Source organism: Lepidochelys olivacea (genome assembly GCF_965140295.1).
Source record: "Lepidochelys olivacea isolate rLepOli2 genome assembly, chromosome: 1".
Classification (NCBI taxonomy): Eukaryota; Metazoa; Chordata; order Testudines; family Cheloniidae; genus Lepidochelys; species Lepidochelys olivacea.
In genome coordinates this window covers 333,463,746-333,479,656 of record NC_140411.1, presented here as the reverse complement: position 1 = coordinate 333,479,656, position 15,911 = coordinate 333,463,746, and positions in this window count along the sequence as shown.

Here is a 15,911-nt window from a genome sequence, read left to right as displayed (position 1 = left end):
TTTGTTTTTCAAATTTTTGATCCCGGCAAGAAGGATAACTAGTCCCAGGGCTGGGATAACAGACAAAAGTGTAATACATAATTGACATGGGACTTCGAAAAGCTTAGGGGCTGGTTCTGCCCCATTAAAGTTAATGGAGCTTTATTATTGATTTTCTTTGAGCACTGAATCTGCATTTGTTACTGCAAACCTCCTCTCCAGACTTTTTTCCCTTGACCCTAATCCGAAAACAAATGCATGACTCCCCGGGGAATTAGAAGTCTGAGTAGTCTTGATGCTGCTGAAATCCTTTCCGCGGGTTTAAGATGAGAGCTTTCAAGGGAAATCCTGAAAACCCTTACTCCTGCACTTAGTGCCATGGAATTTCATGGGGCTACTCATGCAATTGAGGGTTTTTAGAATAATACCTGAAGTTTTCTGTGAGGGACACAATCCACTCAGGCAAAAATGTCCATTGAAATCAGTGGATATTTTTTTGCCAAAAGACTGCAGCACCGAGCTTGAAGGTTGCTTGTCTAAGATGACCACACATCCATTTACATAATCCCCAAATATCAAAAGGCATGAAAAATCATATCGCCTTAGAAATCTAAATATGAACTAACTGATCTCATTGGAAGTCAATGGGAGTTTTGGCAGCGTATAGTCTGTTGGACTGGTCATTAAATGTTTTCTTAGCAATTATTTTCTTCTTTCACATGCACTGGTATAATACTGTATCGCAAGTGTTGGGGCTGCTGACAAGAACTAACATTGCTTTTCACCCTACCTTTACAGTGTCTCCTTATAAATAGGCTCATGGACATATGACTGTGGAATTTCCTAATTTGGAATCTGACTTCAGGGAGCAGTCAGTGAAAAGCTGTGGATGGTTTGATTCTTTTTCTTGTATTTAAATAGGAACATATTAATGTTGCCTATTGAATAAGACTAGCTGAATGCCTATCAAAAAGGGAACACTGTGGTTATAACTTCTATTACAAAAATTCTGTAATTAATGGCATTATTGTTAGTTAACAAAGTTGGTATTTTTGTAACCTTTATCCTTATTATTCTTAATAAAATATTTTATAAAAAAACCCACCCAAATCAGCATCAGATTTCTTATTTGGGGTTTGGAAATTGTATTGTTGGGCAGAGGCACTAATGCCCTTGAAAAAAACAAGAAGCCCAATTCTGACTTCAGGGGCCGAGTTTTGGATGTGCAAAGGAGGTAGGATTGGGGTCACATAGACATTCTTCCCTTAATGCATATTCAATGCTACCAGTAACACTGTTTGCATATAAAAGGAAGAATTGACCCCCAATTCAGGATTGGATCCCACCAACCCACCTCAGACGTCCCAATCAGAATTTTGCACTCAGAATGAGGGCATGGGTTCCAAAAGATGGAAGTATTTAAAAAAAAATAATAAAGGAACTAACAGGAAACATGCAATTAACACTGAGCATTCCACATGAGGGCATTCCACACTTACGAGGAGATGTATAGCACCTTACATAATGAATAGCAGCGACCCGGATTCCTCAGAATTCATCTTGTTTACTTCATTGTAGTTTAGGATATAGAACAATTGTCCTCTATGTCACTTCACTCTTGTACAGAAGTGTGTACTGCTGCTACTGATTTTCAGTTTGGGGTTAAAAGTCTAGTCCTTGGTTTTTAAAAATCAAAGTGGGTGCAAACCAAAACCTTAGTCGAGTTTTTTTGACATCCAAATCCAGATCTGAATTTGGCCAAAGGCCCCATCTTCATTAATGGTAAAACACAAAAATTGGTTAAAAAATGCTCACATTTTGGGGTGTTTGAAATCTGGATTTGAATTTTGCATCTTGAATCCACTGTTTAAAAAAAAAGTTTTCTAAGTGACATTTTGAATTAGTGTGTATTATCCATGACTACTGAAGTTAATGAGAATTTTGTCACTAACTTCAGAAATCCAGGTTTGCCTCTTTTAAAAAATTAGGAATACAAGTGATATGATACAAAAATGAACTGTTACCATATTGTCTCAGTGAAAATGGTGATAATGCTTAGGTAACCTCACAGAAGTGTGAGAATTAGCTAATGTTTGCATAGCAGTTTGGAGAGGTAAAGCCCTGCTAAGCGTTATTGCCATCATATTAAATTCACTGGTTAGTGCTTTGTTATCTATGGGAGTTCCAAGAGTAGTGCACTCTGAACAGGCCGGAGGAAAGCCCAGATAAATGCTTAGTGTTTGTTTTCTGCAATCCTCATGTAAACACAGCAGGCCATTAAGCAATGCCCTGATGTATATCACCCCTGCCTTCAAAAGCGCCAATCTCTGGACAGCTACATTATAATAAAAGCCTTTTGCAATAAATAAGAAAGGAAACATCTGGAAACAAATATGGCAAACCATAAAAAGATTAATACCAAATAAGCTCTAAAATGAATAAATAAAATCTTTTATGTGGTCTCACTTTTTATAATGTGGGATATATGGTGTGAAAAGCTCCCCTAGCATAATCTAATAGCCTCGGTTTGCTTAAAAATGATCCATACTGTTTCAAAACACTTGAAGTGCAATGACTTCTCCAGATGCACACAGAGACTGTAATCCACACTGCACTTTAGAGGGCAAGGGCCTGCTCTTCCTCCCATGGAAATCAATGGCAAACTCCATTTGAGTCTAGCAGTTAGACCCCAAAGTCTGCTCCCCTTGTTCATCTGAGCATTTATTTCCACTGTCTACAGTAGAATTACTCTAGGTCCTGATTCATCAAAGCACATGCTTCAGCCCTGTTGAAGTGCTTTGCTGAATTGGCCCTAATGCGTAAAATGAACAGGATTTGTTCATTTGTTGTCTGTTCAACCACTTTTTCCGTATATATGCATGTTATATGTAGTTGAATTCCATTTCTTACACACAAATAAATTAGTTGTTCTGGATGGAATTACACCTCCTCTCCCCCCAGTAATTGCATTTATTAAGAGAACAATTATTAGGTGTTGAGCAGTCCTTCATTTCAGCCTAAATGAAGGACACCTGTCAAGAGGTGCTAGTATTTCTCAGCATGGGGCATTTCTTCTAGTCTATAGTGCGTTTGGTTGGGTGGCTTAGGACAGTGCATTTCTGGAGGAAAGTTTTATAAAGCCTTATATGCAGGTGGTTAAGCTAGGAAACATGAACTTTGAAGTGTTAGGGACTGTATGGGGGCTAGTAAAAAGAAAAAATAAGGCTACAGAGATTTTCAGTGATTTGGGGATGAGGTTTTTGTCACTGGTGATAAGAGTTTACTTTAAATAGCTAATATGGTTTAGATTATATTAGCTGGAAATTTCCCCATCTGTTTTTGTTTCCTGGAGGATTGAGGTTATGTAATACAACCACGGGGGTGGACGGGGTTTAATGTAAAGCTTTGGTAATGTGGACTGTGTCAGCGTGGGCTCATCAGGCCTGGTGCGTAAATGTGCCATCTGCTGCACAGTCACGAGTTTCACAACGGCGTTACTCCATGGAGTAGCTAAAATGCTTTCACTTCTACTTTTTTTTTCAGCTAAAGGAAAACTTGGAAAGGCTGCAGCTCAGCTCAGTGTAAGCAATCCGCTGCGAGAAGTCTACCTCAATAAATAAAAAAAGAGGCTTTTAATTATAAACCCCTTTTTTAAAACCTTAATTTGGGGGGGGGCTTATTTGGATTGCCTCTATGTAACCAAGTAGTTTAGGAGCAAATGTTTGCTTTTTGAGTGAAGTGGGTGGCATTTGAGCCAATGAGCTTATGGAGAATGGGGATGCCAAGACTGTTTCTCCTATAGGCTGTGTCTGCGGCGCCACTCAAGACCATGACAATTGCCTTAAACAGTTGAGGATGCTGCCACTTATAAGACTGGATGCTTGTTTTCACTTTTGTGCCACATCATTTCACTGCAATGTTCACCAGTTGCTTGTGCCCGTCTCTGCTGAGGCTGGCTGTGAGAGTGCCTCCATGCACACATGTCCAGGAATCTAGCTTGCTGACTCTTCACGTGAGTCATCTGTTACATCCACAGGTAGCCAGACGTCCATGGGGAAGCCACAGCTTTTCCACTACAGGAAATAAGCGCCCCATTAAAGTTCTTTCTGGGCTCCCATCTCACCTGCTTTCATTATGAATGTTCCTTCTCAAACACAGGCTGGGTTTTCCAGACTTCCTTTCCCTTTTATCCTAACAGCGAAGGCCTGCTTTAGTTGTAAACATCTAATGCTTTAATCCCGTCTGTTCCCATTTAAAGCTAATGACTCTGCAGTTGTTAACATGCCAGCACTAATCCATGTGTATTAGTTTCTTTTACTTTCGGCTGAGCCTTTTCCTTTACTCATAACTTCCTGGCAGTTTTGTACACTTGCTAGGGTGGGAGGCAGGGTCATTCCAACCTTTCCTCTAACATGCTTCCCATTAAAGCTGGCTGGAACTTTTTGGACAGAAGTTTTTTGTTTATTTTGTTTTTTCCTATCAGGTATCTGACAGAAACTTGGCTAGTTTCCTGCCAGCCTAGCCACCTGCTTCAATGTGCTGCCCATCAGTCTGCCATGGCCCTTGGGTTCCCCAGGTTCACAGCCCTGCTCACTTTCCCTGACAGTGAGCTGCTCACAACTGCCTGTCCAGCTGGCTCTCTGACTCCCTGGCACCCTGCTCCCAGGGTGCTTTCTATCAGTCATCCCATTTCACTGTGCCCCCTCCCCAGCTGCCTTTTGTGTTGGTGCTGTACTCCCCTACTTATTGGTGACTTGCATCCGGGCCTCCTATTGTGCAGTCTGACAGAGATCAGAGGTTAGACAGGCTCAGTGCATGCCCCCAGGAACAAGTCTTCACTGGCACGATAATATGTACCTGCCTAGTTTGAGAATTGCACTTGGTGAGGCGGGGAGGGGACCTGTGGGGCTTTTGCTTGAGCTCGGGCTCCAAGCTGCTTGTTAGCTGTGCAGTGACATCAGGCAGTTGGTGGCTCTGTGGCAACTTAGGTGTTTATAGGGATTGACAGCAGCTGAGCAGTTTTTAGACTGGCAGTGTCATTGTCATGGGGACTTGGGTGCCTGAAGAGGCATTTAAGTACCTTTGAGGCTCTGGGTCCAAGCCATCAACTTGTCTAGTGAATATGTCATAAGCCACTAAACCAAGCAAGCTGCTGTCTCATCCTGGTTCTGCCCTGACCTACTATCTCACTTTGGGCAAATGACATTGCTTCTCTGTGTCTCTCTTTTTCCCCTCCTTTCCTTTGTCTTTCTTGTTGGCTATTTTGATTGTAAGCTCTTTGGGGCACGCGCTGTTTCTCACAATATATTTGTATCGCACCTTGCACATGTGGCCCCAATCTCAGTCTGGGCCTCGAGGCAGTACTGTAGCACAAGTGAGCTGTAGCTCATGAAAGCTTATGCTCAAAGAAATTGGTTAGTCTCTAAGGTGCCACAAGTACTCCTTTTCTTTTTACAAGTAATCCTCATGCTCTTCCCTTCCATGTTTTATCCTGGCACACCTTATTCCATTGAATGCTGACAAGGGAAACCAACAGGGAAACAGCAACATTTATGCAATTTAACTTTTCACACTGTTCTCAGGGTAAGATTTATGGTCCACTAAGGACAGCTTCTTGATAAGCTTATCCCTTCACTCCCTTCATGGAAGTCCACTTGGCTGTGTGAAGACACTTCGCTTTGCTTTCTCCTATGGGAAAGTGCTTTCCACAGTATCTTCAGGGTGGAAATATTGAACGACCTCAGGCGCTCCCCTTTCTGCTTTGCTGGCCTGACTCTCTTCCCATTTTCCCTTCAATTTTTCCAGCTTGAATATAAAAATAATGCTGAGTATTTACACTGCAGGACACTTAAATTCTGCTACAGACAGAGCCAGCAATGGACACTTGCCACTCCTGGGCGAGCTGAGCAAAATCTGACATAAATGCACCCAAATGTGCACAGAGCAGAGCAGCAGCTCTGCTACATGCTCCTCCAGAGACCACCTCTGCAGGGCCCAGGCTCCATAACTTTCTATGCCCTCTCCAAAACCCTGCCCCAGGAGGGGAGATTCAGCTCATAGGGAAACCCTGGCTACAATGTAGTCAATCTGATCTTTGCCATAGTCATCCCTAAGGTCAGGATTTAGCCCATGGCATTTCCAGCTTCCTCCAGGATCTTCCCTGAAAGCTCATAAGAGGCTAGTAAAGGTCAAAAATCTGCCCATTGAAGTCAATGGGAACTGCATTCATTGAATGAAGCTAGAACTTGGTCTGAACTAATTAATTTGTGTGTCCTCGTGCTGAGGTAGGTCAATAAGTTTTAGGTGGAGAGAGCCAGCACAAAATGGAGAGGAGAATTCAAGAATGCCTGGCTCCCACTTCTGGCCTAGACCACTAGTACTCCACCCTTTCCCTATTGCCTTCCCCTGGTTTACAGTCATTTAAAATGGAAAAGTACAAGATGCAGAGTCAAACAAATGTAATGTAAATGATACAGGAGTTCAGTCCAAATGTGCAATATACACTAAGGGCTCAATCCACAAAGGTGTGTAAGAAACCAAGCTGCCTCTTTAGCTACCCAAGACCACTAAGCTGCCCTGTAAGTCCCCTAGGTGCCTACACTTCTGAGGGTCAGCATTTGCAAAGCTGTCAATTCAAATGCGACCTGCAGCTAAAGAGCTGCTCGGAGCTTTTGCTCGTGCTTAAGCCACAGCAGGATTCTCAAATAAGGTGGCCTCCTAACCTGATCGGAGCATGCCTACCCAGTGCAAAAGACAGCAGAGTGGTGAGCAGGTGTTGGGGGGAGAGTGAGCATATGCTCCAGAATACCCAATAGCACAGGGTCTAGGGCATTTACCTGCGATTTGGGAGACCTGGACTCAAGTCCAAATTAGGAATTTGAAAACAGGTCATTTGTATTTTAGGTGAGTACCTTATTCACTGGGCTAATGGTTATAATGGGGAAATAAGGGGGGAGTTCTCTCTCCTCTCTGGTTTATCACCAGAAAGGATTAGGCGCCTAAGTCTTGAGTGCAAGTAAGTGCAAATAAGGCCCAGATCAGTGAGAGCTAGGCACCCACCATGGTACAGATCAAAGGATTATAGGCAGCATCCCCACGCTTCTCCCACTTCCTTTGCATTTCACTCCTAGCTAGACAAATGGCTCACAACTTAGTTTGCTGGCTTCTGATGATCCCTTTTATATGCACCTAATGAGAGGCTGAGGTTTCCAACAGGTGGCAGGGTGCTAGGAGAAATGCTGAGCATTGTCACCCCTAAATCCTTATGAGGATTTAGCCCTTTGACACCCCATATTCACGCACAGCAAGAGCCACAAAAACAAAAGCCAGACAACAGCACGGGTCTGTGTCTGTAGTCAGGCACTAGCATTAACAAACCTGACAGGAAATCAAAGCTGACTGGATTCCTTTACAATGCACCGCCAATGTGCAGAAACAGAACTCCAGGGGCAATCTATTTAGTCATTTGTTTGACTGCTGGGGGGGGTGGGGGGGAGGCAAACTAAACCATCCCTTTTTTCCAACAGTACAGGCTTGGGTATTTGGTAAATTACATATTGAGCTCCTCCAAAAGTCTTGTCCTAATTATGGTTATTAAGTTAAACTTATGCTCAAAGCAAGCAAAAATATTGGCTGTGATGGAAAGTCATCATTTAACTCAGTGGAGATCTAATAGCAGGAGAGCTAACCCCAAAATATTTTTAAACATACAACACGTCATATCAAGTTTCAAATTCTCCCATTGCCTGCAGCCTCTTCAAAGCAATGGAGATGCTCAGTGCTACAGCTCACTTCATCGGATGCATATTTTCAGTATAAGCACGAAAGCTTATGCTCAAATAAATTTGTTAGTCTCTAAGGTGCCACAAGTATTCCTTTTCTTTTTGCGAATACAGACTAACACGGCTCCTACTCTGAAACCTGTGATGTAAATGATGTAGAAGAAGGAATTGCATATTCTGTCACAAAGAGTGAGAAAGAGAAGATATATTCCCCCCTCCCCGGACAGCCCACTCAGCAAGCAACAGAAGAAGAGTTAAGCACTTATGCCAGAGTTTCCCAAACACTTGTTTCTTTCCTCATTCATTGAGATTAAATGACACTATGAGAAATGGAGACGTGACTTCAGTTAACACCTGGTGAAGCAGGGAGCAGAAGGTCAGTCGTCACGTTATTTCATAGCACCTGTGCTCAGGAAATGTGGGAACGCTGTCTTGTTGGTAGAAAAACGATGGTCTGTCACACCATGCCAATGAAAATAAATGGAATTGGGGAGTGAGAAAAATATCTTTAAAATCCAAATGTTAGATTCGCTTGGTACAATCTGGCTGCTTTCTGTGGCTCTAGTGACACTAAGCAGCCCTACAGCTGGTTTAGCTGTTAGCTGGGTTTATGGCTGCTTTGCACGGCCAGAGAACAGCCAAAGCATACAGATTAATCAAACCCAAGGCGTCTTACTTTAATGCTTACTTCTTGGCAGATACTTATTAGAGTCTTTTAAACAGTCGCAGTGGGATTCACAAACTAGGAGTTCCTCGCCTGTGGGCCTGGTCTGGTAGACATGTTCTGAGCATGCCTGAACCCACACAACACAAAATGGTGATGCCTCTTTATAACTTTTTAGCCCCACCCCCCACACTGGTGGTTAGACTGCTCACCCATGATGCTTGAGCTGTGGCTTCCGTTCTACCCGCAATCTATTGTGGAGCAGGGATTTGCACTCGGATTTCCCATCTCCCATCTCTAACCCCTGGGCTATGGGTGGGTTGCTCTCGGACTCTCTCCTGTGGAAGCTGTTCCGCTATGTACTAATATTTAAATATTCATTGGGCTAGAGAGAGAAATAGAGAGAATGACCCATGTGCCCCATAGCCCAGGTGAGGACTTTAACCAGTGTGCTGACAGTTATGGGGGGGGGAGCACCTACGCCTCAGTTTTTCTTTAAAAAAGGGCTGACGTGAATTAGGTGAGGCGAGGATTCATAGCTGTGAATCCCAAGCAGCGAGATGCACTTCCCTCTGGCCCAGACTTAGGCATCTAAGTCCCCTTGAGGGGTGGGGCTTAGGCTGCACCCATTCTCCACAGCATCTCCCAGTGGCTAGTTCAGGCAGCAATCTGCTTAGCGTACTGGCTCTTCTATGAATCACTCTTTTAAGTGCCGAACCTGTCCTTACAGGGGGTAATGGAATGTTAAACTGTATTATTCCATTCAGCCACCAGGTGGCACTGTGAATAAAATATCTTATTTAAAGGACCCTCAGCCCTAGCCCAGTAGAGCATTAAAGGATCTTATGAGGAGCACATCTGGTGCATGTATAAGCAAGCTCTGTAGCTAGTCCTTCCTAGGCAGATTGTTCCTTCCTGAGCGGAGTACTTTGTATTTGTCCTTATTGAATTTCATCCGAGTTATTTCAGACCATTTCTCCAGTTTGTCCAGATCATTTTTAATTTTAATCCTGTCCTCCAAAGCATTTGCAACCCCTCCCAGCTTGGTATAGTCTGCAAACTTTATAAGTGTACTCTGTATGCCATTATCTAAATCATTGATGAAGATATTGAAAAGAACCACAATCCCTGCAGGACCCTATTCGTGATGCCCTTCCAGCATGACTGTGAACCACTGATAACTACTTTCTGGGAATGGTTTTCCAACCAGTTTTGCATGCACCCTATAGTAGCTCCATCTAGGTTGCATTGCCCTAGTTTGTTTATGAGCAGGTCATGTGAGACAGTATTAAAAGCTTTACTAATGTCAAGATATACCACGTCTACCACTTCCCCCCATCCACAAGGCTTGTTACCCTGTCAAAGAAAACTATCAGGTTGTTTTGACATAATTTGTTTTTGACAAATCCATGCTGACTGTTACTTATCATCTTATTACCTTCTAGATGTTTGCAAATTGATTGCTTAATTATTTGTTCTATTTCCAGATACGGAAGTTAAGCTGACTAGTCTGTAATTCCCTGGGTTGTCCTTATTTTCCTTTTTATAGAGGGGCACTATATTTGCCCTTTTCCAGTCTTCTGGAATCTCTCTAGTCTTCCATGACTTCTCAAAGATAATCACTAATGGCTCAGATATCTCCTCAGTCAGCTCCTTGAGTATTCTAGGATGCATTTAATCAGGCCCTGGTGACTTGAAAACATCTAATTTGTTTTAGCCCTGGTCTACAGTGGGGGGGGGGGGATATCGATCTAAGTTACGCAACTTCAGCTACATGAATAACGTAGCTGAAGTCGACGTAATTAGATCAACTTACCATGGTGTCTTCACCGCGGTGAGCTGACTGCTGCCGCTCTCCCATCAACTCCGCCTGTCCCTCTCATGGCGGTGGAGTACAGGAGTCTACGGGAGAGCGCTCGGGGTCCATTTATGGCATCTAGGCTAGACATGATAAATCGACCCCCGCTGGATCGATCGCTGCCTGCCGATCCGGTGGGTAGTGTAGACATAGCCTTAGTAACATTTAACTTCTTCTTTCCCTATTTTAATCTCTTCTGATCCTACCTCATTTCCACTGTCATTCACTACGTTAGACATCCAATCACCACCAACCTTCTTGGTGAAAACCGAAACAAAGAAGTCATTAAGCACCTCTGCCATTTCCACATTTTCTGTTATTATTTCCCCCCCTTCATTGAGTAATGGGCCTACCCTGTCCTTGGTCTTCCTCTTGCTTCTAATACATTGGTATAATGTTTTCTTGTTACCCTTTATGTCTCTAGCTAGTTTGTGCCTTGGCCTTTCTACTTTTGTCCCAGCATACTTGTGTTATATGTTTATAATCAGTGTTTGTAATTTGACCTAGTTTCCACTTTTTGTAGGACACTTTTTTGATTTTTAGATCATTGATGATCTCCTGGTTAAGCCAGGGTGGTCTCTTGGCATACTTCCTATTTTTCCTATGCAGCGGGATAATTTCCTCTTGTGCCCTTAATAACGTCTCTTTGAAAAACTACCAGTTGTCTTCTATTGTTTTTCCCCTTAGACTTGCTTGCCATGGGATCTTACCTACCAGCTCCCTGAGTTTGCTAAAGTCTGTCTTCTTGAAATCCATTGTCTTTATTTTGGTATTCTCCCTCCTACCATTCCTTAGAATCATGAACGCTATTATTTCATGATCACTTTTACCCAAGCTGCTTTCCACTTTCAAATTCTCAACCAGTTCCTCCCTATTTGTCAAAATTAAATCTAGAACAGCTTCTCCCCTGGAAGCTGTCTCCAACTTCTGAAATAAAAAATTGTCTCCAATATGTTCCAAGGATTTATTGGATAATCTGTGCCCTACTCTGTTATTTTCCCCAACAGATGTCTGGGTAGTGGAAGTCCCCCATCACCACCAAGTCCTGTGCTTTGGATGATTTTGTTAGCTATTTTAAAAAAAAGCCTTATTCACCCCTTCTTCCTGGTTACGTGGACCCCTACCATGACATCACCCTTGTTTTTTACCCCTTTTATCCTTATCCAGAGACTTTCAGCACATCTGTTTCCTATTTCCATCTCAATCTCAGTCCATGTGTATACTTTTTTAATATATAAGGCAATACCTCCTCCCTTTTTCCCCTGCTGGTCCTGCATGAGCAAGCTGTACCCTTCTATACCAATATTCCAGTCATGTGTATTATCCCATCTCTGTGATGCCAACTATGCCATAGTTGTGTTTATTTACTAGCATTTTGAGTTCTTCCTGCTTATTCCCCATACTTCTTGCATTAGTATACAGACATCTAAGATACTGATTTGATTCAGCCCCCCTCGTTCTGTCTTGTCTTTCCTTTATCCCTGCTATATCAGCCCATGCTCCCCCCGAAATTTCAAACCTTCTCCCAGGTCTCCATGTTCTTGACTTACCTGTGGGCTTTGGTCACTTGCCCCCTTTGAACCTAGTTTAAAGCCCTCCTCACTACGTTAGCCAGTCTGTATCCAAATATGCTCTTCCCTTTCCTCGATAGGTGGACCCCATCTCTGCTTAGCAGTCCTTCCTGGAACGGCATCCTGTGGTCAAGTAATCTGTGGGACAGAATCCTTTTATTCTTTTATTAAAAAATATAGTCAATCCCAAATGTTGGCTCTTAACATTTTCTTCTATGTATCTAACAATGGATCAGAGAACAAAGGTAAAAATTGTTTTATAAAAATCTCACAACTGTCCAGAGGGAAAGTTGCATTGTAAGAATCTAAGCCATCTGATTATTTGATCAAGCCAGCTGAGTTTTGTCAAAGAACTTATTCTAATCCATTGTACGAACCACAACTCTACAATTAGAGCAGTCAGTTGGCGATTAGTATGGAATAGCTTTTAAGATCCAAAACAAGTGCTGAAGACAAGAGTAAGAGTTACATGGAAGAGTTACTTTACTTCTTTGTTTTGAGGCATCTCATTCCATGCAATAATGAATTATTAATTATTCCTTTAAAAATCAACAGAATGCCCAATTCATAAATCCATAACAATATGTTGTATATATACTACATACCAATTATAAAGCACTTTATACCTTCAAAGTGCTCGACAGATATTAACTAATTCGTCCTCACAACACTATTGGGATGTAGGATAGCAGGTATTATTGTTTGTTTACAGAGGGAAAAATAGAACATAAGAACATAAGCATGGCCCTATAGGGTCAGACCAAAGGATAATCTAGCCCAGTATCCTGTTTTCTGACAGTGGCCAGTGCCAGGTGCCCCAGAGGGAATGAACAGAACAGAGAATCATGAAGTGAGCCATCCCTTGTCGCTCATTCCCAAATTTTGGCAAACAGAAGCTAGGGACACCATCCCTGCCCATCCTCGCTAATAGCCATTGATGAACCTAACCTCCATGAATTTATCTAGTTCCTTTTTGAAACCTGTTATGGTCTAGAGGTGCAGTGTTTAAGAGATATTCACAAAGCTTTCACTTAAACTACAGCTATCACTGCGCTATTTGGAGTTACAGCTTTACCCTGTGAATTAAAATGCTTTGATAAAATTCAGCTAGTTTTGACTGAGTAATTCATAGGGAGTCAATCTCAGAGACAGGATTCGAATTCAGGACAATAGCTTCCCATTGTCTACTCAAATCACAGTACACCTCATCTTTCTATTAATTTTATACAATTCTCAGGGTAACTTTACTCTGCAGGATACAATGCCACCAACATTTGTGAAACCATCACAAGTTGCCTTCCCTACTTCTCTTCAGTGCACCACCAAATTCCTATGCCTGAGCTGAATTGTTACTCCAGATACATAGAACAAATGGACGGTTTCAGAGTAGCAGCCGTGTTAGTCTGTATTCGCAAAAAGGAGTACTTGTGGCACCTTAGAGACTAACAGATTTATTGAGCATGAGTTACTGCTCACTTCATCGGATGCATTCAGTGGAAAATACAGTGGGGAGATTTATATACACAGAGAACATGAAACAATGGGTGTTACCATACACAGAGTGATCACTTAAGGTGAGCTATTACCAGCAGGAGAGCGGTGGGGGGGAAAAATCTTTTGTAGTGATACTCAAGGTGGGCCATTTCCAGCAGTTGACAAGAACGTCTGAGGAACAGTGGGGGGTGGAGGGGATAAACATGGGGGAAATAGTTTTACACTGTGTAATGACCCATCCACTCCCAGTCTCTATTCAAGCCTAAGTTAATTGTATCCAGTTTGCAAATTAATTCCATTCAGCAGTCTTTCGTTGGAGTCTGTTTTTGAAGCTTTTTTGCTGACAAATTGTCACTTTTAAGTCTGTAATCGAGTGACCAAAGAGATTGAAGTGTTCTACAATTGGTTTTTGAATGTTATAATTCTTGACGTCTGATTTATGTATCCATTTATTCTTTTATGTAGAGACTGTCCAGTTTGACCAATGTACATGGCAGAGGGGCATTGCTGGCACATGATGCCATATATCACATTGGTAGATGTGCAGGTGAACGAGTTTCTGATAGTGTGGCTGATGTGATTAGGCCCTATGACGGTGTACCCTGAATAGATATGTGGACACAGTTGGCAATGGGCTTTTTTGCAAGGATAGGTTCCCTGGGTTAGTGGTTCTGTTGTGTGGTGTTTGATGTGTGATTGCTGGTGAGTATTTGCTTCAGGTTGGGGGGCTGTCTGTAAGCAAGGACTGGCCTGTCTCCAGTGTGGATGGCATTGTGTTCTGCACGGCTGAGGTTATGGGGCAAGTGATGCTGCTTTTCCACAATTTCAGCCCGTGCACATCGGCGGAAGCACTCTATGTAGAAGTCCAGTCTGTTGTTTCGACCTTCAGGAGGAGTCCATCCAGAATCCTTCTTTTTGTAGTCTTGGTAGGAAGGTCTCTGTGGTTAGTATGTTGTTCAGAACAAATGGAGCACATGCTATTTATCCAGCTAACCAGTTGTCAAGTATGTTGACATCTTCCATCAGAAAAAGAAATGTAGCTATCCTTACCTTTCTTTCATGAAGGTGAACACAACTCCATTACTTAAGTCTAGAAGGTAATGGACCCAATCAGTTCATTCAATTGTACGCCTTTTATGAAACCAATAATATTTTAGGGCCATCAAGTGACTAAAAAAATTAATTGCGAAAAATCATGCGATTAATCGTTCTGTTAAACAATAATAGAATACAATTTATTTAAATATTTTTGGATGTTTTCTAACTTTTCAAATATATTGATTTTGATTACAACACAGAATACAAAGTGTACAGTGCTCACATTATATTTATTTTATTACAAAAATTTGCACTGTAAAAGAACAAAAGAAATAGTATTTTTCAATTCCCCCATAACAAGTACAGTAGTGCAATTTCTTTATCATGAAAGTTGAATGTAAAAATATAGAATTATGTATAAAATAATAAGTGCATTCAAAAATAAAACAATGTAAAACTTTAGAGCGTACAAGTCCACTCAGTCCTACTTCAGTCAATCACTCAGACCAACAAATTTGGTTACAATTTGCAGGAGATAATGCTGCCTGTTTCTTGCTTACAATGTCACCTGAAACTGAGAACAGGCGTTCTCATGGCATGGTTGTCGCTGGCGTCACAAGATATTTATGAGCCAGATGCACTAAAGATTCATATGTCCCTTCATGCTTCAGCACCATTCCAGAGAACATATGTCCATGGTGATGATGAGTTCTGCTCAATAACGATCCGTAGCAGAGTGGACCGACACATGGTCATTTTCATCATCTGAGTCAGATGCTACCAGCAGAAGGTTGATTTTTCTTTTTTGATTTTTTGGGTCTGTAGTTTTCTGCATCTGAGTGTTGCTCTTTTAAGACTTCTGAAAGCATGCTCCACCCCTCATCCCTCTCAGATTTTGGATGGCACTTCAGATTCTTAAACCTTGGGTTGAGTGCTGTAGCTATTTTTAGAAATCTCACATTGGTATCTTTTTTGCGTTTTGTCAAATCTGCTGTGAAAGTGTTCTTAAAACGAACATGTGCTGGGTCATCATCCAAGACTGCTGTAACATGAAATATATGCCAGAATGTGGGTAAAACAGAACTGGAGACATACAATTCTCCCCTAAGGAGTTCAGTCACAAATTTAATTAATGCATTATTTTTTTAACGAGCATCATCAGCATGGAAGCATGTCCTCTGGAATGGTGGACAAAGCATGAAGGGGCGTACGAATGTTTAACATATCTGGAACATAAATATCCTGCAAAGCTGGCTACAAAGGTGCTATTTGAAAGGTTGTTCTCACTTTCAGGTGACATTGTAAATAAGAAGCAGGCTGCGGTATCTCCCATAAATGTAAAAAAACTTGTTTGTCTTAGCAACTGGCTGAACAAGGAGTAGGACTGAGTGGACTTGTAGGCTCTAAAGTTGTACATTGTTTTGTTTTTGAGTGCAGTTATGTAACAAAATAAAAATCTACATTTGTAAGATACACTGTCATGATAAAGATATTGCACTATAGTACTTGTATGAGGTGAGCTGAAA